Genomic DNA, 22,536 nt, shown 5'->3' on the forward strand with positions numbered 1-22,536 from the left:
AAAATCTATATAACCGGAAATTGACGTCATAGGGTGTGTTGAACTCGTCTTGACCCAGGGAATCCAATGGTACCTCATTTTTGAAAATCGGTCATACGGTTCAAAAGTTGCGTGTGTAAACACAAGTCCAACTTTGACCCATTGGTGGCGCTAGAGTGCCCAAGTATGGGACATGAAACTTTGTGAATTGGACCAGGGGACTGTCCCTAATGAGTGTGCCAAATTTCACAACTTTCGACCAAGCGCTTCTAGGGCCTGCCATAGACACCCAGTCTTAAGAAGTATAATAATAAATATAGCTGCAAGCAGCAATGAGGTGGCCAAGCAATCGAATGACCCATAAAACATGTTGTACATCCTCAGAAGAGGGTTACGAGTACACGCAACAAGTTTGGTGCGAATCCATCAAAGATTTGCTGAGATACGACCCAACTTCCTGTTTGCTGGCTTAACGGCACATTTTGATTGGCCGTACCGGGCAAACGGTTTTGAAAATCCAAAAAACATATGATGGCTTTTGTGAGGCTTGGTCTGAAGATGATCTCTGCCAAATTTGGTGAAGATTGGAAAACATTTGTAGGAGGAGTACAGAAAAAACGTTTTTTCAGTAATTCAAAATGGCGGCCGCATCAATTCGGCTGTTATCACAAGTTATCATGTGTCACACACGGGATGTCCCAAGATATCATGAGACAAAGGAATCACTTAATAAAGGCAAACGAATCAACAGTTATTGGCCAAAACACATTTTTGCATCCTGCGGCCACGCCCAGTGATCACATGACACCAAATTGTTTGGACATCCTCAGATGAGGGTTCCGAGTCATCATACCAAGTTTGGTGTTGATTTCTCAAGGATTGGCTGAGATATGACCCAACTTCCTGTTTGGTGTCTTTGCTGCCGATTTTGATTGGCTGTACCGAACAAACGGTTTTGAAAATCAAAAATCTTTGGATAAATTCTGTGAGGGTTGCTCTTACGATGATGTGTTCCAATTCTGGGGAAGATTGAAGAAAAATTGTAGGAGGAGTAGGCTTTCAAAGGTTTTTGCTAAAACCGGAAATGGCGGAAAATCTATATAACCGGAAATTGACGTCATAGGGTGTGTTGAACTCGTCTCGATCCAGGGAATCCAACGGTACCTCATTTCTGAAAATCGGTCATACGGTTCAAAAGTTACGTGTGTAAACACAAGTCCAACTTTGACCAGTTGGTGGCGCTAGAGTGCTACAATGAGAGACATGAAACTTGGTGAATATAAAGAGGGGACTGTGCTTAATGAGTGTGCCAAAATTCACAACTTTTAACCATACGGTTCTAGGGGCTGCCTTAGACTCCAATGGCAGAAGAAGTGTAATAATAATAAGAAAAGGTAGAAACACTTAAGTGGCTTCGCCGCTTCGCGGCTTGGCCACAAAATATAGCTGCAAGCAGCAATGGAGGGGCCAAGCAGTCCAGAGCAGGACATGGCCTCCATAGCACTTGTTCAACAATTAAGTCACAACAACCTGTTGCACTCATGCAACACACCAAGTTTGGTTGAAATATATGTTTGCGTTCAAGAGTACTAATAGTTCAAAGTTATTTTTCTGGTATAACACTGCAGGCCTCCTCTGCTCCTCATGGGAACGATGGAACCCAAGTTTGGTGACAATCGCGCAAATGGTTGCTGAGATATGCTCTTGCGCCTCGTTTGGCGGCTTCGCCACCGCTTTTGATCGTCTCTACCGAACAAACGTTTTTGAAAATTGAAATTTCTTCTAATTGCTTTTGTGAAACTGGGTCTAAAGATCATCTTTGCCAAATTTGGTAAACATTGGACAAAAATTGGGGCGTGCAAAAGGTTTTTATACTTTTCCATGAAATCCAAAATGGCGGCCACGTCCGTTCGAATTTTATGAAAAGTTATTAATAGTCAGGCTTGATATCTCACAAGACATCAACAGACAAAGAAATTACTTTATTAAGGTAAACACTTCAACAGTTATTAGCCAAAACACGTTTATGCTTCCGGCCACGCCCCCTTTTAGTCACATGACACAATCTTTGGAGGACGTCCTCAGAATAAGGTTCCGAGGCGGCGTACCAAATTTAGTTTCACTGCCTCAAACAACTGCTGAGATATGACTTCACTTCCTGTTTGGCGGCTTTTCTGCTTATTTTGATTGGCTGTCACGGACAAACGGTTGTGGGTATCAAAATGCTCTACCATAACTTTTGTGCGGCTTGGTCTGAAGAGCATATCTGGTAATTTTGAAGAAGATTTGACAAAGATTGTAGGAGGAGTAGGCTTTCAAAGGTTTTTGATAAAACCGGAAATGGCGGAAAATCTATATAACCGGAAATTGACGTCATAGGGTGTGTTGAACTCGTCTTGACCCAGGGAATCCAATGGTACCTCATTTTTGAAAATCGGTCATACGGTTCAAAAGTTGCGTGTGTAAACACAAGTCCAACTTTGACCCATTGGTGGCGCTAGAGTGCCCAAGTATGGGACATGAAACTTTGTGAATTGGACCAGGGGACTGTCCCTAATGAGTGTGCCAAATTTCACAACTTTCGACCAAGCGCTTCTAGGGCCTGCCATAGACACCCAGTCTTAAGAAGTATAATAATAAATATAGCTGCAAGCAGCAATGAGGTGGCCAAGCAATCGAATGACCCATAAAACATGTTGTACATCCTCAGAAGAGGGTTACGAGTACACGCAACAAGTTTGGTGCGAATCCATCAAAGATTTGCTGAGATACGACCCAACTTCCTGTTTGCTGGCTTAACGGCACATTTTGATTGGCCGTACCGGGCAAACGGTTTTGAAAATCCAAAAAACATATGATGGCTTTTGTGAGGCTTGGTCTGAAGATGATCTCTGCCAAATTTGGTGAAGATTGGAAAACATTTGTAGGAGGAGTACAGAAAAAACGTTTTTTCAGTAATTCAAAATGGCGGCCGCATCAATTCGGCTGTTATCACAAGTTATCATGTGTCACACACGGGATGTCCCAAGATATCATGAGACAAAGGAATCACTTAATAAAAGCAAACGAATCAACAGTTATTAGCCAAAACACATTTTTGCATCCTGCGGCCACGCCCAGTGATCACATGACACCAAATTGTTTGGACATCCTCAGATGAGGGTTCCGAGTCATCATACCAAGTTTGGTGTTGATTTGTCAAGGATTGGCTGAGATATGACCCAACTTCCTGTTTGGTGTCTTTGCTGCCGATTTTGATTGGCTGTACCGAACAAACGGTTTTGAAAATCAAAAATCTTTGGATAAATTCTGTGAGGGTTGCTCTTACGATGATGTGTTCCAATTCTGGGGAAGATTGAAGAAAAATTGTAGGAGGAGTAGGCTTTCAAAGGTTTTTGCTAAAACCGGAAATGGCGGAAAATCTATATAACCGGAAATTGACGTCATAGGGTGTGTTGAACTCGTCTCGATCCAGGGAATCCAACGGTACCTCATTTCTGAAAATCGGTCATACGGTTCAAAAGTTACGTGTGTAAACACAAGTCCAACTTTGACCAGTTGGTGGCGCTAGAGTGCTACAATGAGAGACATGAAACTTGGTGAATATAAAGAGGGGACTGTGCTTAATGAGTGTGCCAAAATTCACAACTTTTAACCATACGGTTCTAGGGGCTGCCTTAGACTCCAATGGCAGAAGAAGTGTAATAATAATAAGAAAAGGTAGAAACACTTAAGTGGCTTCGCCGCTTCGCGGCTTGGCCACAAAATATAGCTGCAAGCAGCAATGGAGGGGCCAAGCAGTCCAGAGCAGGACATGGCCTCCATAGCACTTGTTCAACAATTAAGTCACAACAACCTGTTGCACTCATGCAACACACCAAGTTTGGTTGAAATATATGTTTGCGTTCAAGAGTACTGATAGTTCAAAGTTATTTTTCTGGTATAACACTGCAGGCCTCCTCTGCTCCTCATGGGAACGATGGAACCCAAGTTTGGTGACAATCGCGCAAATGGTTGCTGAGATATGCTCTTGCGCCTCGTTTGGCGGCTTCGCCACCGCTTTTGATCGTCTCTACCGAACAAACGTTTTTGAAAATTGAAATTTCTTCTAATTGCTTTTGTGAAACTGGGTCTAAAGATCATCTTTGCCAAATTTGGTAAACATTGGACAAAAATTGGGGCGTGCAAAAGGTTTTTATACTTTTCCATGAAATCCAAAATGGCGGCCACGTCCGTTCGAATTTTATGAAAAGTTATTAATAGTCAGGCTTGATATCTCACAAGACATCAACAGACAAAGAAATTACTTTATTAAGGTAAACACTTCAACAGTTATTAGCCAAAACACGTTTATGCTTCCGGCCACGCCCCCTTTTAGTCACATGACACAATCTTTGGAGGACGTCCTCAGAATAAGGTTCCGAGGCGGCGTACCAAATTTAGTTTCACTGCCTCAAACAACTGCTGAGATATGACTTCACTTCCTGTTTGGCGGCTTTTCTGCTTATTTTGATTGGCTGTCACGGACAAACGGTTGTGGGTATCAAAATGCTCTACCATAACTTTTGTGCGGCTTGGTCTGAAGAGCATATCTGGTAATTTTGAAGAAGATTTGACAAAGATTGTAGGAGGAGTAGGCTTTCAAAGGTTTTTGATAAAACCGGAAATGGCGGAAAATCTATATAACCGGAAATTGACGTCATAGGGTGTGTTGAACTCGTCTTGACCCAGGGAATCCAATGGTACCTCATTTTTGAAAATCGGTCATACGGTTCAAAAGTTGCGTGTGTAAACACAAGTCCAACTTTGACCCATTGGTGGCGCTAGAGTGCCCGAGTATGGGACATGAAACTTTGTGAATTGGACCAGGGGACTGTCCCTAATGAGTGTGCCAAATTTCACAACTTTCGACCAAGCGCTTCTAGGGCCTGCCATAGACACCCAGTCTTAAGAAGTATAATAATAAATATAGCTGCAAGCAGCAATGAGGTGGCCAAGCAATCGAATGACCCATAAAACATGTTGTACATCCTCAGAAGAGGGTTACGAGTACACGCAACAAGTTTGGTGCGAATCCATCAAAGATTTGCTGAGATACGACCCAACTTCCTGTTTGCTGGCTTAACGGCACATTTTGATTGGCCGTACCGGGCAAACGGTTTTGAAAATCCAAAAAACATATGATGGCTTTTGTGAGGCTTGGTCTGAAGATGATCTCTGCCAAATTTGGTGAAGATTGGAAAACATTTGTAGGAGGAGTACAGAAAAAACGTTTTTTCAGTAATTCAAAATGGCGGCCGCATCAATTCGGCTGTTATCACAAGTTATCATGTGTCACACACGGGATGTCCCAAGATATCATGAGACAAAGGAATCACTTAATAAAAGCAAACGAATCAACAGTTATTAGCCAAAACACATTTTTGCATCCTGCGGCCACGCCCAGTGATCACATGACACCAAATTGTTTGGACATCCTCAGATGAGGGTTCCGAGTCATCATACCAAGTTTGGTGTTGATTTCTCAAGGATTGGCTGAGATATGACCCAACTTCCTGTTTGGTGTCTTTGCTGCCGATTTTGATTGGCTGTACCGAACAAACGGTTTTGAAAATCAAAAATCTTTGGATAAATTCTGTGAGGGTTGCTCTTACGATGATGTGTTCCAATTCTGGGGAAGATTGAAGAAAAATTGTAGGAGGAGTAGGCTTTCAAAGGTTTTTGCTAAAACCGGAAATGGCGGAAAATCTATATAACCGGAAATTGACGTCATAGGGTGTGTTGAACTCGTCTCGATCCAGGGAATCCAACGGTACCTCATTTCTGAAAATCGGTCATACGGTTCAAAAGTTACGTGTGTAAACACAAGTCCAACTTTGACCAGTTGGTGGCGCTAGAGTGCTACAATGAGAGACATGAAACTTGGTGAATATAAAGAGGGGACTGTGCTTAATGAGTGTGCCAAAATTCACAACTTTTAACCATACGGTTCTAGGGGCTGCCTTAGACTCCAATGGCAGAAGAAGTGTAATAATAATAAGAAAAGGTAGAAACACTTAAGTGGCTTCGCCGCTTCGCGGCTTGGCCACAAAATATAGCTGCAAGCAGCAATGGAGGGGCCAAGCAGTCCAGAGCAGGACATGGCCTCCATAGCACTTGTTCAACAATTAAGTCACAACAACCTGTTGCACTCATGCAACACACCAAGTTTGGTTGAAATATATGTTTGCGTTCAAGAGTACTGATAGTTCAAAGTTATTTTTCTGGTATAACACTGCAGGCCTCCTCTGCTCCTCATGGGAACGATGGAACCCAAGTTTGGTGACAATCGCGCAAATGGTTGCTGAGATATGCTCTTGCGCCTCGTTTGGCGGCTTCGCCACCGCTTTTGATCGTCTCTACCGAACAAACGTTTTTGAAAATTGAAATTTCTTCTAATTGCTTTTGTGAAACTGGGTCTAAAGATCATCTTTGCCAAATTTGGTAAACATTGGACAAAAATTGGGGCGTGCAAAAGGTTTTTATACTTTTCCATGAAATCCAAAATGGCGGCCACGTCCGTTCGAATTTTATGAAAAGTTATTAATAGTCAGGCTTGATATCTCACAAGACATCAACAGACAAAGAAATTACTTTATTAAGGTAAACACTTCAACAGTTATTAGCCAAAACACGTTTATGCTTCCGGCCACGCCCCCTTTTAGTCACATGACACAATCTTTGGAGGACGTCCTCAGAATAAGGTTCCGAGGCGGCGTACCAAATTTAGTTTCACTGCCTCAAACAACTGCTGAGATATGACTTCACTTCCTGTTTGGCGGCTTTTCTGCTTATTTTGATTGGCTGTCACGGACAAACGGTTGTGGGTATCAAAATGCTCTACCATAACTTTTGTGCGGCTTGGTCTGAAGAGCATATCTGGTAATTTTGAAGAAGATTTGACAAAGATTGTAGGAGGAGTAGGCTTTCAAAGGTTTTTGATAAAACCGGAAATAGCGGAAAATCTATAAACCGGAAATTGACGTTATGGTGTGCATTGAATTCGGCTTGATCCAGGGAATCCAATGATACCTCATTTTTGAAAATGGGTCATACGGTTTAAAAGTTGCGTGTGTAAACACAACTCCAACTTTGACCCATTGGTGGCGCTAGAGTGCCCGAGTATGGGACATGAAACTTTGTGAATTGGACCAGGGGACTGTCCCCAATGAGTGTGCCAAATTTCACAACTTTCGACCAAGCGCTTCTAGGGCCTGCCATAGACACCCAGTCCTAAGAAGTATAATAATAATAATAATAATAATAATAATACAAACAATAACAATAGGTGCCTCGCAGCTTCGCTGCTTGGCCCCTAATAAGAAAAGGTAGAAACACTTAAGTGGCTTCGCGGCTTGGCCACCAAATATAGCTGCAGGCAGCAATGGCGGGTTCCTCCTCAGCATTGCAAACCATTACAAAATTGACATGACACAGACATGTATTTCATACATGTACACAACATTTCAAGACAATTGGATCAATGGCTGATTTGAAGTCATTTTTTGAAATTCTTCACAAATTGTCACTGTAGAGAAATATCCATGCTGCCGACATTATGGGTTCTTGAGACTTCTTTGTTCCCCATTGGCAATATGGCATGCATACAAACTTTTAGACATTTTGGACTGACAGGGTTAAAATGCCACCCTTTTGAAAGTGACAACTTTGAAGCGTGTTCTGTCAGGCCACCTGTGCTCTGGTCAAGCCCATCATGCAGAGATCCATTCTTTAAAAGCTTTGATTACAACAATAACTTTATGAAAGTCAGAATACACTTTAGTAAAGGACGTGTGTAGTTTATGTACTACTACTGCTTGCTCTGCCCACACACTTTCCCCATCCATGCCGTTTCCCTCTTTCCCAGTGCAGGTGGTGCGGTGGCCGCATGAGGTTTAGGTGTAGTCCAAAAGTTGCCTCCCACAATCAAAACATATTAACCGCAACATTGTTTTCAAATTTTCTCAAAGATGGCTTGAAAACCACAGATATTGACTCTCTTCTTGAGTAAATCTCTTTCCAGAATCTCAGTCAATCCAGAATCAAGATTAGCCTCATAGGCAATTGGTCTGGTCTAGGGCACAGCCCACGTTCAGCTCCTTGCAAGTATAGCCTGTGATAGTAAAATGGCCGACTCTCTGTTCCCATTAAACTACACAGCATGCACACTGAAGGTGACCAACAAGATTATATTAACTAACAAACAATAACATTACAAACATCTAACTGAACGAACACAACAACTGAAATCCCTTGCGTAGCTGTTGTTTTTTTAAATGCCGCACTGCATGCTGGGTACCCAAGAGCGCTGACGCTGATTATCTAGCTGTGCTCCAATGCGTGATATGACGAGATGCTAGTGGCGCGCTGAGGTCTCAGAGTCTCCTGCCCGAGTTCAAGTTCTGCCCGATTAGCAAGCTATTTTTACTAATGTTTTGTTAGCAATTGAATGGTAATGCAAGCTAGCTAAAAACAATGTTAGTTAGCTTGGCTAAACTGGTTTTCATAGCAACAGAAATCAACAAATCAGATCAGTCGAACTTTATTCAGAAATGGGGGGATGGCGGGAACATTAAAGGTGTAGGTACAGTAAAAGTGAAATGGAACGCGTCTTTCTGCCTTGAAGCTGCGTGCGCATCAACAAGACCCCATCTATATGTAAAGATAACATCCAAGCTAACTGCAGCTTTGTATACCATATGTACCGTGTTATGGTTGTTTGAGTTAAACAACTTGCTAAATGAATTAAATGAAGCTTGCGCAAGTTCAGTCAGGCAAGACCGATCTCTGCACTCGGGTTTAATCGTAGTGTACACTTCTCACTCCCCCCGCTAAGAACGCCCTACCTTCCCCCCGTTTCCCTGGACGGGCGGTCACCAGGGTTCAGGTCGATTAGCGCTCCCGCTATCAATTAATGGTGTCACATGATCCGTGCCTTTAAATATGATTCTCTCCCTCTGTAGTTTGTCCATGCTATCAAGTGCGCGACCCTCCACCACCCCGTCGCCGCCCGGTTCCTGTCTCAGTCTTCGGCTCGATTGGTCGTCGGCTGCCGCCACCGCCACCAGTGTCTGGACTCCGTGGGGGATTCTTCTTCGGGCGTTGGGCAGGCGCCCGTTGATCCATATAATTCCCCGTGGGGTTCAAGCTCCAAACACCTTAGTACATTTATTAGTCTGTAATAAACATCTTTCACTCATCCCAGGTCTCTCCTGATTGAAATGTCTGTTAAATGTCAAATCCAACTATAAATGTATAAAAGAGAGTTCCAATCAAATCTGAATTTGTTTTAAACCTACGCTGGGTTGCACCAACAAGGATTAACTCTTAAACTAGGTTTAAACCAAGTTTGTCTTTTAATCCAGTTGCACCAAACTTTAAACCTAGTTTAACCTTAGTTTACAATTAATCCTGGGTAAATCTAACCCTTTGGCAATCTCTGTTTAATTTCCATTTAAATCTAGATTAAATTTAAATCTGTTGCACCAGTCATTTTAAACCTAGTCTAAACCTGGATTAGCAGTTATATTTAAACCACCCCTGGAGGAGGTTTATCTCAGTTTTATTGACAACATGGCTGCATATCTTCGCTGGATGGGGTTAGAGGAAAGTGTTCCTCACAGGAAAATTAGACATAGGTTAAACCCAATGTGGGAATGGGGAACTGTTTCGGAATCTAAAGGGCTACTGCTCAATTAATGTCCAAGTTGTGTGTGATGACCAGGCCCAGATCACACACGTTGTTGCAAGATGGCCAGGATCCACACATGACAGACGAATCTTTGACAACGGTCAACTTTGTGCACTGCTGGAGAGGGGAGATCCGTGGACACCTAGTGGGGGACAATGGCTATGCATGTCGCCCATACCTGATGACTCCACTTTTGAACCCTCAGACCCAGGCAGAAAAAAACTACAACTACTCTCACATTCAAACAAGAGGGGTAATAGAGAGAGTGTTTGGGGTGTGGAAGCGGAGATTTCCATGTATACAGTTGGGACTCCGCACAAAATTGGACACTACCCTGACCATCATTGTTGCAGTAGCCGTTTTGTACAACTTTGGGAAGAGAGTAGGAGATGATCTACCCGAGGAGAATGAGCACCCACTTGAGGATGATCTGGAAGATGCTCAAGTGCAGAATGCTGCAAATAAATACATTACACAATTTCAGTTTCAGAATTCATTCAAAAATCTTTCTATTTCTTGTGACTGGCTTAGATCCAGTAGCCTCTGCTTCTGAAGAGTTAGGACCTCTTTCTGTAGCAACAGGACATCTTTTTTAATTTTTGCATTTTATATGTCGAGCATGCATCTCTCCTTCTCTAATGTGAGAAGCTCCTGGTGAGAGCTAAGCTTAGGGTGCTTAGCAGGGGGCTTCACAGGTGATGCTGCTGCTTCAATGTTTCCATGAGGCTCCACTTGCTCCAGTACGATGATAGTGTCAGCTAGACAAAACCAAAAAACTTAAAAAACATTAGGAGGCTACCTACAACTATGCACAATGCACTTTACTCTTGAGGTCTCTGACGTCCAATGACATAGGAAATAACTAATTTAATAAATTACCATAGGCTACTAAAGAGAACATGGAACTGTTATTTCTGTAGTATGATGTGCTATTCAATTACAAAATTATTAACATCTGAGGTGTATGTACAGTAATACATAGGCTCTAACAAATGCTTTGTAGGCAAAATTATAGCCTATTTTCGTCATTTTTGTCACGTTATTGCTGCAACCAACGGCGTTGGAGTTCGTAGTTACTTGCAGCTTCTGTGGCTGTACTGTCATCTAATGCGCCGTCATCGTCGTAGGGGTTGGGGAGGGGGGAAATCTGCTGCGGGATCATATCAATGATCTTCTTTGACAGAGGATCCGTAGCATTGATTGGTGGTCCTCCGCCGGTTTGAAATTGGCTACGCCTCTCTTCCGCCGCATCTTTTTTGGCTTTAGTCTTGAGGTTTTTCCAGCAGGCTTTAAGTTGCGCCCTGTCCCTCGTCTCTTTAATACCGGTAGAGCCATTGAAGCACTCAGCTAACCGGACCCAGTTCCGCTCCTTCTTTTCTAGAGTACTGCTGTCAGTCCTCTTGTCCTAAATTATTACCCCAAACTCCTCCATCAATTCAGTCAGCAACATCTTTTCAAATGTTGAAAAGTTTGACCCTCTTTGACGTGCCATAGCTAGCTAGCTGGCTATTTGTAACGTAGTTTATTATAGCCGCTGTAGTGGTAGCCTAGGCTATAAACGGTAACTAACCGTATCAGTAACGGCATTTATTCAAAAAGCTGCTATAGGAAAAAGAGCGCATGCATTTATTTAGGGCTATTTAGTTCCGTAGGCTATTTGTTAAACATACGTTGTGAATTTGTTTACATTTCGTCGGAATCCATCATGGCGGACATTGAACATAAACTAATCCTGTTTTAACCCTTGTTTAAACTAGTTTAACTAATCCAAGGTTAAAATTAAGATGTGCAACACATCTCTGATTAATTATAAACCAGTTTAAACATAGATTTACTAACCCTAGATTAACTCTAAACCAGGATTAATTTAATCCATGTTGGTGCAACCCAGCCCTAGAGGTTTAAAAGGTTACCTTTGCCTAAACTGACATGCACCAACTCAGAGAACTGAGTTTCAACAGCCATTTACACATTTAGTCTCTATTTGTTACTCTACTCTTAAGGCATGTTTAACTTAATGTCTGCACCTCTCTGTCACCAACTGTCTCTGGAGTGGGGGGTGGGGGCTTCACAGGGTGTCTACAGGTATAAACAAGTTAAATGTAAGACCTTTTAATACCACTTCCAAATGAAATTAAAGACCAAACTTACGATGGAAATACAAATCAAAAGTGTAAATATACAGTAATCTTTCCAAGTAAACACTGATGTCTGTTCAATATGAACAGTATGGTAAAATGACAATAATCGGTTGAGTTTAAGAACATTGACTAAATGTGTCTAATGCGGAAGGATAACACAAAAATGTAATTGCTGTCCTAAATTATACTTATTATTACACTAGGGTGGAAATGGTGGAGCAGAAACTAACAATTCCATGAATCCCATGGAAACAAAGGCAAATGTGTGAGATGTACTGATGTGGAGCACAAATGATCCAAGAAGCAGTACTTCTCTTGAGTGGTTTTTATTGAGATGAATAATCATTGGATTCAGGTCAAAAGTCTATCACTTGAACTAGTTTCATCACTTAAGACACAAAGTCGGCAGCTTGGCATACTGGCACATGGAAAGGATTGAACATTTAGACTTTCATCAAAGTAATGCTGGCTTGTCCTTTTTCATCAATGTCCTCAGAAAAGCAGGCTGCAGAGCTACTGTGTCTGTGGGGTGACTGTCTCTGGAGGGCTGGCAGGCAGGGGCAAGCAGGGCCTGCAGGCAGGCAAGCAGGCAGGCCAGCTGGATGAAGCTGTCCTGGGGTCAGGGCTGAAGAGAAGCTGTCCAGCTAGAGAGGGGTAGTCCAGCAAGGGGTCTGTGTGGATCTCACCATCCTCAAGTCTGTTGCATCCTCTGTTGAACTCTGTTGAGCAGGCCTCTGCATGACCCTCCAGACCTGTCAAAGTGAAGAAAGGGTCCATGTCAGTTGTGAAAAATGAAGCTTTTCCCATCTACACTTGATACAGACTTCAGTTTTGACTGTGAAATGCAGTGTCATTACTTGAACTTGAATCCAAATGTGTTGACCTCATGGAGACCCATGCAGTCACTCAAAACACGGGTTCGATTCCAGGCTCTGGCAAGAGTATTTACCTCTAAACTGGTCAATATATACACATCTGACAAAAGACCAGCTCGACCTTTGCTTGTAAACAGTGATTCTGACTGTCAGAGACCTTTAAATAGCCTGACTTACCGAAATTGGCAAAACTAGCCTGGCTAACGTAGGTCGCTTTCTCAGGGCATATGACGAATGAAACAGGCTCGCCTTGAAAAATCAGATATACTGACTATCTTTAGCAGGCCCTTGTCTACAAAAAGCAGTCCTCCCTGACGTTTTGGGAGTAGAATTGAGTGAAATACAAAATTGTTTACACACTGCCAGTGGGCGAGCCGAGCCTGACTCTGAGGCTAACGTTAAAACAATGTACCCCCGGGACGCAGTATCGCTCCAATTGCAAGTCCACAAAACACTAAAATAATCGGAGCATCTGGCTAAAAGCACAATTCCCACATCTCCTAAAGGCTTCCCTCCTCGACCTTTTTCGTGTAGACGTAACTGTAAAATGGTGAACTTATGAACATGACGCGACGAAAGCAAGGCTGCCGCCTAATCGCCTATGCGGTCTCCCTGCCGCATAGGCTTATTACAAAGACTTTCACGGCCCAAATCACAATTATGAGCCGACAGGTCTGTGGGGAATTGCTTTTTCTCCTAAAGGCTGCTCTCCTCGACCTTTTTGATGAACAATTTGCCGAGATGCAAAATGACTCACTAATTAAAAACACAGAGGAAAAAAGCTAGAGCTACAGTAGCTACTTTTCGAGTTCGGTTTTCCGTCACTTCAGAATCACGATCTAAAAGGTCTAAAAGTGCTAAACCTTCACCATAATTCAAGAGTAGTGTACTTTCACAAACCCAATCATTAATTCTAGCTTAAAATGTGTAAAAACAGGATTTACCGAAAGTGGCTGCCTTTCACGGGACACGACTTTCACGGGACACGGGAAACAACAATGGCCGCCGAAAAAGAATTTATATTCGTAACAGCGAGCTGCGATTGGAAGCGAAATGAAACAGGGCTAAAAAACAAGGGTGGGGGCTTGGTCAGCACACATTTTCAAGAAAGCATGCGTGTGTCAAGGGGCTCTGGCCCCTTGTGTGTGTGAGAATGTGGAGCACGCGCGCACAGGAGCAAAGGGAGAGAGGATTTGGGGAAACAGCCCTAGAAATTAGCCAAGCATGCATGTTTCAAATATTCATTAAAAATCGAGTTTTCATGTTACAGTCAACTTTTTCTCAGATTTGTGTACTCAACATTCTCAAGAGTCTTCATATGAACTAGTGATTGAATCAGAGTATCAGTTTTTGGCCGGCGGATGTGTAAAGCATTATTTTAGCATTAGCAATAAATTCAATTTGCTTTATATCAATCATTTTTAGAGGTATGAAGTTGCCTTTGCACATGGTAACATGTTGTAGTGTCTTCCACGTGACATACCAAGTTTGGTGTTGATATCTCAAAGATTTGCTGACATTTGACCAAACGTCCTGTTTGGTTGCTTTGTTGCAGATTTTGATTGGCTCTACCGGACAAACGGTTTTGAAAATCAGAAATCCCAACGATAACTTTTGTGACGCTCAGTCCGGAGATCATCTATGGCAATTTTGAAGAAAATTCGACCAAAAATGTAGGAGGAGTAGCGAAAAAACACGTTTCCTTAATCTTTATTGTACAGAAAAATCCAATATGGCGGCCGTTATAGCTTCTAGAGGCTTTTTTGTTCCTCATGAGAAATAAGGCATATGTAATGAATTTCAGAATTTTGGGACTTATGGCCTGCAAATGGCATCAATTTGAAAATTGACATATTGGGGCGTGGCCTGTAGCGCCACCTATTGTCTCACATGGCCCATGTTTGGTATGGTAGTTACTAATGGTCTGCAGTTTCAACATGCCAAATTTCACAACTTTTTACGGTACTGGTCTAGGGGCTGCCATTGACTCCCATGGGTAAAAAATAATAATCATACCACCAATAACAATAGGGTTCTCCTATCGGAGGAACCCTAAATATAGCTGCAAGCAGCAATGAGGTGGCCAAGCAATCGAATGACCCATAAAACATGTTTTACATCCTCAGAAGAGGGTTAAGAGTACACGCAACAAGTTTGGTGCGAATCCATCAAAGATTTGCTGAGATACGACCCAACTTCCTGTTTGCTGGCTTAACGGCACATTTTGATTGGCCGTACCGGGCAAACGGTTTTGAAAATCCCAATAAAATATGATGGCTTTTGTGAGGCCTGGTCTGAAGATGATCTCTGCCAAATTTGGTGAAGATTGGAAAACATTTGTAGGAGGAGTACAGAAAAAACGTTTTTTCAGTAATTCAAAATGGCGGCCGCATCAATTCGGCTGTTATCACAAGTTATCATGTGTCACACACGGGATGTCCCAAGATATCATGAGACAAAGGAATCACTTAATAAAGGCAAACGAATCAACAGTTATTGGCCAAAACACATTTTTGCATCCTGCGGCCACGCCCAGTGATCACATGACACCAAATTGTTTGGACATCCTCAGATGAGGGTTCCGAGTCATCATACCAAGTTTGGTGTTGATTTCTCAAGGATTGGCTGAGATATGACCCAACTTCCTGTTTGGCGTCTTTGCTGCCGATTTTGATTGGCTGTACCGGACAAACGGTTTTGAAAATCAAAAATCTTTGGATAAATTCTGTGAGGGTTGCTCTGACGATGATGTGTGCCAATTCTGGGGAAGATTAAAGAAAAATTGTAGGAGGAGTAGGCTTTCAAAGGTTTTCGATAAAACCGGAAATGGCGGAAAATCTATATAACCGGAAATTGACTTCATAGGGTGTGTTGAACTCGTCTTGACCCAGGGAATCCAATGGTACCTCATTTTTGAAAATCGGTCGTACGGTTCAAAAGTTACGTGTGTAAACACAAGTCCAAATTTGACCCGTTGGTGGCGCTAGAGTGCTCCAATGGGAGACATGAAACTTGGTGAATATAAAGAGGGCACTGTGCTTAATGAGTGTGCCAAATTTCACAACTTTTTACCATACGGTTCTAGGGGCTGCCATAGACTCCAATGGCAGAAGAAGTGTAATAATAATAAGAAAAGGTAGAAACACTTAAGTGGCTTCGCCGCTTCGCGGCTTGGCCACCAATAAGAAAAGGTAGAAACACTTAAGTGGCTTCGCAGCTTCGCGGCTTGGCCACGAAATATAGCTGCAAGCAGCAATGAGGTGGCCAAGCAATCGAATGACCCATAAAACATGTTGTACATCCTCAGAAGAGGGTTACGAGTACACGCAACAAGTTTGGTGCGAATCCATCAAAGATTTGCTGAGATACGACCCAACTTCCTGTTTGCTGGCTTAACAGCACATTTTGATTGGCCGTACCGGGCAAACGGTTTTGAAAATCCAAAAAACATATGATGGCTTTTGTGAGGCTTGGTCTGAAGATGATCTCTGCCAAATTTGGTGAAGATTGGAAAACATTTGTAGGAGGAGTACAGAAAAAACGTTTTTTCAGTAATTCAAAATGGCGGCCGCATCAATTCGGCTGTTATCACAAGTTATCATGTGTCACACACGGGATGTCCCAAGATATCATGAGACAAAGGAATCACTTAATAAAGGCAAACGAATCAACAGTTATTGGCCAAAACACATTTTTGCATCCTGCGGCCACGCCCAGTGATCACATGACACCAAATTGTTTGGACATCCTCAGATGAGGGTTCCGAGTCATCATACCAAGTTTGGTGTTGATTTCTCAAGGATTGGCTGAGATATGACCCAACTTCCTGTTTGGCGTCTTTGCTGCCGATTTTGATTGGCTGTACCGGACAAACGGTTTTGAAAATCAAAAATCTTTGGATAACTTCTGTGAGGGTTGCTCTGACGATGATGTGTGCAAATTCTGGGGAAGATTAAAGAAAAATTGTAGGAGGAGTAGGCTTTCAAAGGTTTTCGATAAAACCGGAAATGGCGGAAAATCTATATAACCGGAAATTGACTTCATAGGGTGTGTTGAACTCGTCTTGACCCAGGGAATCCAATGGTACCTCATTTTTGAAAATCGGTCATACGGTTCAAAAGTTACGTGTGTAAACACAAGTCCAAATTTGACCCGTTGGTGGCGCTAGAGTGCTCCAATGGGAGACATGAAACTTGGTGAATATAAAGAGGGCACTGTGCTTAATGAGTGTGCCAAATTTCACAACTTTTTACCATACGGTTCTAGGGGCTGCCATAGACTCCAATGGCAGAAGAAGTGTAATAATAATAAGAAAAGGTAGAAACACTTAAGTGGCTTCGCCGCTTCGCGGCTTGGCCACCAATAAGAAAAGGTAGAAACACTTAAGTGGCTTCGCAGCTTCGCGGCTTGGCCACGAAATATAGCTGCAAGCAGCAATGAGGTGGCCAAGCAATCGAATGACCCATAAAACATGTTGTACATCCTCAGAAGAGGGTTACGAGTACACGCAACAAGTTTGGTGCGAATCCATCAAAGATTTGCTGAGATACGACCCAACTTCCTGTTTGCTGGCTTAACGGCACATTTTGATTGGCCGTACCGGGCAAACGGTTTTGAAAATCCAAAAAACATATGATGGCTTTTGTGAGGCTTGGTCTGAAGATGATCTCTGCCAAATTTGGTGAAGATTGTAAAACATTTGTAGGAGGAGTACAGAAAAAACGTTTTTTCAGTAATTCAAAATGGCGGCCGCATCAATTCGGCTGTTATCACAAGTTATCATGTGTCACACACGGGATGTCCCAAGATATCATGAGACAAAGGAATCACTTAATAAAGGCAAACGAATCAACAGTTATTGGCCAAAACACATTTTTGCATCCTGCGGCCACGCCCAGTGATCACATGACACCAAATTGTTTGGACATCCTCAGATGAGGGTTCCGAGTCATCATACCAAGTTTGGTGTTGATTTCTCAAGGATTGGCTGAGATATGACCCAACTTCCTGTTTGGCGTCTTTGCTGCCGATTTTGATTGGCTGTACCGGACAAACGGTTTTGAAAATCAAAAATCTTTGGATAACTTCTGTGAGGGTTGCTCTGACGATGATGTGTGCCAATTCTGGGGAAGATTAAAGAAAAATTGTAGGAGGAGTAGGCTTTCAAAGGTTTTCGATAAAACCGGAAATGGCGGAAAATCTATATAACCGGAAATTGACTTCATAGGGTGTGTTGAACTCGTTTTGACCCAGGGAATCCAATGGTACCTCATTTTTGAAAATCGGTCGTACGGTTCAAAAGTTACGTGTGTAAACACAAGTCCAAATTTGACCCGTTGGTGGCGCTAGAGTGCTCCAATGGGAGACATGAAACTTGGTGAATATAAAGAGGGCACTGTGCTTAATGAGTGTGCCAAATTTCACAACTTTTTACCATACGGTTCTAGGGGCTGCCATAGACTCCAATGGCAGAAGAAGTGTAATAATAATAAGAAAAGGTAGAAACACTTAAGTGGCTTCGCCGCTTCGCGGCTTGGCCACCAATAAGAAAAGGTAGAAACACTTAAGTGGCTTCGCAGCTTCGCGGCTTGGCCACGAAATATAGCTGCAAGCAGCAATGAGGTGGCCAAGCAATCGAATGACCCATGAAACATGTTGTACATCCTCAGAAGAGGGTTACGAGTACACGCAACAAGTTTGGTGCGAATCCATCAAAGATTTGCTGAGATACGACCCAACTTCCTGTTTGCTGGCTTAACAGCACATTTTGATTGGCCGTACCGGGCAAACGGTTTTGAAAATCCAAAAAACATATGATGGCTTTTGTGAGGCTTGGTCTGAAGATGATCTCTGCCAAATTTGGTGAAGATTGGAAAACATTTGTAGGAGGAGTACAGAAAAAACGTTTTTTCAGTAATTCAAAATGGCGGCCGCATCAATTCGGCTGTTATCACAAGTTATCATGTGTCACACACGGGATGTCCCAAGATATCATGAGACAAAGGAATCACTTAATAAAGGCAAACGAATCAACAGTTATTGGCCAAAACACATTTTTGCATCCTGCGGCCACGCCCAGTGATCACATGACACCAAATTGTTTGGACATCCTCAGATGAGGGTTCCGAGTCATCATACCAAGTTTGGTGTTGATTTCTCAAGGATTGGCTGAGATATGACCCAACTTCCTGTTTGGCATCTTTGCTGCCGATTTTGATTGGCTGTACCGGACAAACGGTTTTGAAAATCAAAAATCTTTGGATAACTTCTGTGAGGGTTGCTCTGACGATGATGTGTGCCAATTCTGGGGAAGATTAAAGAAAAATTGTAGGAGGAGTAGGCTTTCAAAGGTTTTCGATAAAACCGGAAATGGCGGAAAATCTATATAACCGGAAATTGACTTCATAGGGTGTGTTGAACTCGTTTTGACCCAGGGAATCCAATGGTACCTCATTTTTGAAAATCGGTCGTACGGTTCAAAAGTTACGTGTGTAAACACAAGTCCAAATTTGACCCGTTGGTGGCGCTAGAGTGCTCCAATGGGAGACATGAAACTTGGTGAATATAAAGAGGGCACTGTGCTTAATGAGTGTGCCAAATTTCACAACTTTTTACCATACGGTTCTAGGGGCTGCCATAGACTCCAATGGCAGAAGAAGTGTAATAATAATAAGAAAAGGTAGAAACACTTAAGTGGCTTCGCCGCTTCGCGGCTTGGCCACCAATAAGAAAAGGTAGAAACACTTAAGTGGCTTCGCAGCTTCGCGGCTTGGCCACGAAATATAGCTGCAAGCAGCAATGAGGTGGCCAAGCAATCGAATGACCCATGAAACATGTTGTACATCCTCAGAAGAGGGTTACGAGTACACGCAACAAGTTTGGTGCGAATCCATCAAAGATTTGCTGAGATACGACCCAACTTCCTGTTTGCTGGCTTAACAGCACATTTTGATTGGCCGTACCGGGCAAACGGTTTTGAAAATCCAAAAAACATATGATGGCTTTTGTGAGGCTTGGTCTGAAGATGATCTCTGCCAAATTTGGTGAAGATTGGAAAACATTTGTAGGAGGAGTACAGAAAAAACGTTTTTTCAGTAATTCAAAATGGCGGCCGCATCAATTCGGCTGTTATCACAAGTTATCATGTGTCACACACGGGATGTCCCAAGATATCATGAGACAAAGGAATCACTTAATAAAGGCAAACGAATCAACAGTTATTGGCCAAAACACATTTTTGCATCCTGCGGCCACGCCCAGTGATCACATGACACCAAATTGTTTGGACATCCTCAGATGAGGGTTCCGAGTCATCATACCAAGTTTGGTGTTGATTTCTCAAGGATTGGCTGAGATATGACCCAACTTCCTGTTTGGCGTCTTTGCTGCCGATTTTGATTGGCTGTACCGGACAAACTGTTTTGAAAATCAAAAATCTTTGGATAACTTCTGTGAGGGTTGCTCTGACGATGATGTGTGCCAATTCTGGGGAAGATTAAAGAAAAATTGTAGGAGGAGTAGGCTTTCAAAGGTTTTCGATAAAACCGGAAATTGCGGAAAATATATATAACCGGAAATTGACGTCATAGGGTGTGTTGAACTAGTCTTGACCCAGGGAATCCAATGGTACCTCATTTTTGAAAATCGGTCATACGGTTCAAAAGTTACGTGTGTAAACACAAGTCCAACTTTGACCAGTTGGTGGCGCTAGAGTGCTTCAATGGGAGACATGAAACTTGGTGAATATAAAGAGGGGACTGTGCTTAATGAGTGTGCCCAAATTCACAACTTTTTACCATACGGTTCTAGGGGCTGCCATAGACTCCAATGGCAGAAGAAGTGTAATAATAAATATAGCTGCAAGCAGCAATGAGGTGGCCAAGCAATCGAATGACCCATAAAACATGTTGTACATCCTCAGAAGAGGGTTACGAGTACACGCAACAAGTTTGGTGCGAATCCATCAAAGATTTGCTGAGATACGACCCAACTTCCTGTTTGCTGGCTTAACGGCACATTTTGATTGGCCGTACCGGGCAAACGGTTTTGAAAATCCAAAAAACATATGATGGCTTTTGTGAGGCTTGGTCTGAAGATGATCTCTGCCAAATTTGGTGAAGATTGGAAAACATTTGTAGGAGGAGTACAGAAAAAACGTTTTTTCAGTAATTCAAAATGGCGGCCGCATCAATTCGGCTGTTATCACAAGTTATCATGTGTCACACACGGGATGTCCCAAGATATCATGAGACAAAGGAATCACTTAATAAAGGCAAACGAATCAACAGTTATTGGCCAAAACACATTTTTGCATCCTGCGGCCACGCCCAGTGATCACATGACACCAAATTGTTTGGACATCCTCAGATGAGGGTTCCGAGTCATCATACCAAGTTTGGTGTTGATTTCTCAAGGATTGGCTGAGATATGACCCAACTTCCTGTTTGGCGTCTTTGCTGCCGATTTTGATTGGCTGTACCGGACAAACTGTTTTGAAAATCAAAAATCTTTGGATAACTTCTGTGAGGGTTGCTCTGACGATGATGTGTGCCAATTCTGGGGAAGATTAAAGAAAAATTGTAGGAGGAGTAGGCTTTCAAAGGTTTTCGATAAAACCGGAAATGGCAGAAAATCTATATAACCGGAAATTGACGTCATAGGGTGTGTTGAACTAGTCTTGACCCAGGGAATCCAATGGTACCTCATTTTTGAAAATCGGTCATACGGTTCAAAAGTTACGTGTGTAAACACAAGTCCAACTTTGACCAGTTGGTGGCGCTAGAGTGCTTCAATGGGAGACATGAAACTTGGTGAATATAAAGAGGGGACTGTGCTTAATGAGTGTGCCCAAATTCACAACTTTTTACCATACGGTTCTAGGGGCTGCCATAGACTCCAATGGCAGAAGAAGTGTAATAATAAATATAGCTGCAAGCAGCAATGAGGTGGCCAAGCAATCGAATGACCCATAAAACATGTTGTACATCCTCAGAAGAGGGTTACGAGTACACGCAACAAGTTTGGTGCGAATCCATCAAAGATTTGCTGAGATACGACCCAACTTCCTGTTTGCTGGCTTAACGGCACATTTTGATTGGCCGTACCGGGCAAACGGTTTTGAAAATCCAAAAAACATATGATGGCTTTTGTGAGGCTTGGTCTGAAGATGATCTCTGCCAAATTTGGTGAAGATTGGAAAACATTTGTAGGAGGAGTACAGAAAAAACGTTTTTTCAGTAATTCAAAATGGCGGCCGCATCAATTCGGCTGTTATCACAAGTTATCATGTGTCACACACGGGATGTCCCAAGATATCATGAGACAAAGGAATCACTTAATAAAGGCAAACGAATCAACAGTTATTGGCCAAAACACATTTTTGCATCCTGCGGCCACGCCCAGTGATCACATGACACCAAATTGTTTGGACATCCTCAGATGAGGGTTCCGAGTCATCATACCAAGTTTGGTGTTGATTTCTCAAGGATTGGCTGAGATATGACCCAACTTCCTGTTTGGCGTCTTTGCTGCCGATTTTGATTGGCTGTACCGGACAAACTGTTTTGAAAATCAAAAATCTTTGGATAACTTCTGTGAGGGTTGCTCTGACGATGATGTGTGCCAATTCTGGGGAAGATTAAAGAAAAATTGTAGGAGGAGTAGGCTTTCAAAGGTTTTCGATAAAACCGGAAATGGCAGAAAATCTATATAACCGGAAATTGACGTCATAGGGTGTGTTGAACTAGTCTTGACCCAGGGAATCCAATGGTACCTCATTTTTGAAAATCGGTCATACGGTTCAAAAGTTACG

Source organism: Osmerus eperlanus, chromosome 18 (assembly GCF_963692335.1).
Source record: "Osmerus eperlanus chromosome 18, fOsmEpe2.1, whole genome shotgun sequence".
Taxonomy (NCBI): Eukaryota; Metazoa; Chordata; class Actinopteri; order Osmeriformes; family Osmeridae; genus Osmerus; species Osmerus eperlanus.